Below are 2,989 nucleotides of genomic sequence, written 5' to 3' on the forward strand. Positions count from 1 at the left end.
AATAATTAAGACGACAACAAGGTTTTTAAGATAAACAGCAAAACCAGCGACATGCCAACCAGAGCCAGCACTGAGGGGTTAGAGGTTTTGCCACTGCACTAAGAGAAAAACTATATTAAATTTTTATTCAAATGAAATCAGTAATTATACTTATTCCTTATGTTTCATTTGTGGTTTCTAATAATTATTATGAAATACTTTATTTTCAACTTTATTAAGTTAACTAAGTTTAACATCATTGTGATTATCTTAAATTGTGTTTTCCCCTCAACATTTTTTTCGAGTGTTGTGAGGTAGTTGTCTAAATTAAAGTTGCAAATTAAAGTTGCAAAGTTGCAAATAAACATCTGATTGTCACAAATCAAAGCATCAGCTGATGCGCCAAAGCCTTAATTAAGTTGGCAACTCCACTTAGCATAGCTCAACTGTTGAGTCTATCGAACGGGGAGTAAGTATTGCATTGATCCACACAGAGATGCTTTGAGCACTCACTAAGGGCAGCCATCTTCACTTATGCACTTTTTTTCACTGAGAACATTAATACATCAGACCAAAAATTTGCAAAGAAAAATTGCAAAAATAAATATAAAATAATACTGCAACCGAGAAAGGAATGCCAACACTTTTGGGCATTCGAGATTTTCTTTTGTCCCAACTTGGATTGGCCGGCTCTTTTAGAGAATTTAGAATTGCTAAATTTTCTCTTTGCCACTGATTGGTAAGTAGTGTCAATCTGATTAGACCTTGCGGTAAAAATGTTATTTTATGCAGCTTATTGGTCATACCGCTGGCAATTGCACACGCTAGACCCTCCATAGAGTGTAATAGGTGTTGCACATTGCGGTCCTCGCCTTCCCCCCCCACCTGTTGAACAGGTGCCACTAGTGAAGCGCACGCGGATATTCACCCTAACCTGCAAGCCTAAGGGAGAATTGGTGAAGGCAGCGAACCTCGCTGCGAACAGCCAGCTAGAGTGGGAATAAGGCGATAATCTTGCGGCAGCGAATCTTCGCTGCAGATTATCAAACGGTATTCGATAGCGGCTAAGCGAAGGCGATACTAGAGACGTTCAAAGGAGCGTAGATCTTCCGGCGAGAGATCTACGGCTCCACACAAAACCCGCCAGCACCATCTGCATTGGATTGTTTTCGATCGTAAAATGCACTAAAAGTGCCAACATGGTTTGAATACTTGAAAAATTAAATTGAATTTGTAAATAGTACTTGTCAGATCAACTAACTCATTTTTCGACTTTTCACACAGCCAACATGGGTACATAGGGATTGATAGCCTGATAACCATAACCTTTTATCATCTTTAACAGCTATCATCATCAATCATATATGCTACGACGGATTCATCGGTTATCAGGCCTGCTAACTTCGATGGAAAGTGCGTAAGTACGGCATAGCCGTGACTGTATTTATAGTTGATTGGGGTTGTGATTGTGAGGCTTTCAATTCCGTGTGTTCCGTGTTGGTATATTTTTCGTATTATTAAGTCATGAAGACAAATATTTAAACAAAACAGATTAACGTAACGATAAATAATAGCTCGATAAATCAAGCACTATTGTTAATTAGAGATAATTTTTATAAACAAAATGAAGTATGTGTATTAAAATACTGAATATTATGGAGAAGAAAACAATGAGGCGTTAAACTTTTAATTTTGATTGGGCACTAGATGTGCGAGCGTTTGAGATAATGCGAAATGAGTACTGTCCCTCTCCCCTGGTATTACACTCTGTCTACACTTTAATTTATGATGACTTACTACCCAGTCGAAGCCAAAGACCCACCCCAGCCCTGAACTGAGCCGGCAAGTTAGCTAGACAGAGTAGGCTTAGATGAGTAGAACCTCGTGGTGTTCGTCACATAATTAAATGGCGCCCAACTCGTGAGGCCTATGGAAAATGTGCCCCAAAATAAACATTTCCTCATCAAACTATTCATTCTTTTTATTGAAAACATAGATGTATGAATTTTCTGCCTTCTGGATTGGCTGTTTACTGATGAGAACGTCGGAAGCAGACCAGGCGAAAAGAACATACATAGCGGATTCATTAATTGATAGTGTTATCAATGAATTAAACCTGTTAAATGCAATTTTCTGGCCAATAATGTGATTAAGGAAATTTTTGTAGAATTGGATGAATTTCGATTCTCTACCGAATCATTGTTAGGCCCAGTACACAATATTGTGTTGTGGTATTGAAATCGAGAATTGTTCAGTATTGGTTAATATCGATCTGTTCCTCTTTCAATCACAAACACTCATCAAATACGTTACTAATCAAAGTAGATTCAGACTCTCAGTACACACTTCGCATTGTCTTAAAATCGCATTGAAGGGTAAGTCCCAAACTTAAAACTTAAAACTTGAACACTATATTATCGCATATCGTAAACCTATTTTTGTCAATTACCTTGTCAATATCGAATACCGTACTAGTTCACATTCATACTTAAATTCATTATGCCGGTTACTCGCAGCCACGAAAACCTCGCATCAGCTAGTTCATTAATTCTTTGCAAAATTTGCAATGATTTAAAATCGTCTGAATTTGAGTTAGTAAAAACCCCTTGTAGTCATAACTTTCACTCCGAATGTATATCCAATTGGCTCAATACTAGCGAAACTTGTCCAACTTGCAAAAGCCGTGCAGGATAGGAGATATTTTTGGCTCAGAACAATCTGAAGGGTTAAGCATGCTTCATACAGTTGCAGCACCCCCAATTTCACGCGATGCCTCGAGCCGCTGGCACTAAACCGCGAGATCGACCAAAACAAGAGCTAATCAGAGAGAGAATCTCATGAGAAATGCCGCACAATCTCCTTCTTGGCAACATAGGGCAAGCTTAGAACAAAATGTACCTACTTCCAGGCAGCATCAAAATGCTGCGCGAGAAAGTCGCTTACCCCGAGCATCAACAGGAAGTACAACCACACCCGTTCCAGCTGTGTCTGAACAACGAGTTCAAGGACT

At 38.9% G+C, this 2,989-nt stretch overlaps 1 long non-coding RNA gene across 1 annotated transcript; it reads left to right on the forward strand.

The window, feature by feature from the left end:
- Positions 1-291: 291 nt before the first annotated feature.
- On the forward strand, positions 292-1,118 carry LOC132786652 (uncharacterized). The gene is made up of 2 exons (XR_009632465.1): positions 292-718; positions 772-1,118. It is a non-coding gene; the product is annotated as an uncharacterized LOC132786652 (long non-coding RNA).
- The last annotated feature ends 1,871 nt before the right edge of the window (positions 1,119-2,989 follow it).

The sequence above is a fragment of the Drosophila nasuta genome, chromosome 2R (genome assembly GCF_023558535.2).
Source record: "Drosophila nasuta strain 15112-1781.00 chromosome 2R, ASM2355853v1, whole genome shotgun sequence".
Taxonomy (NCBI): domain Eukaryota; kingdom Metazoa; phylum Arthropoda; class Insecta; order Diptera; family Drosophilidae; genus Drosophila; species Drosophila nasuta.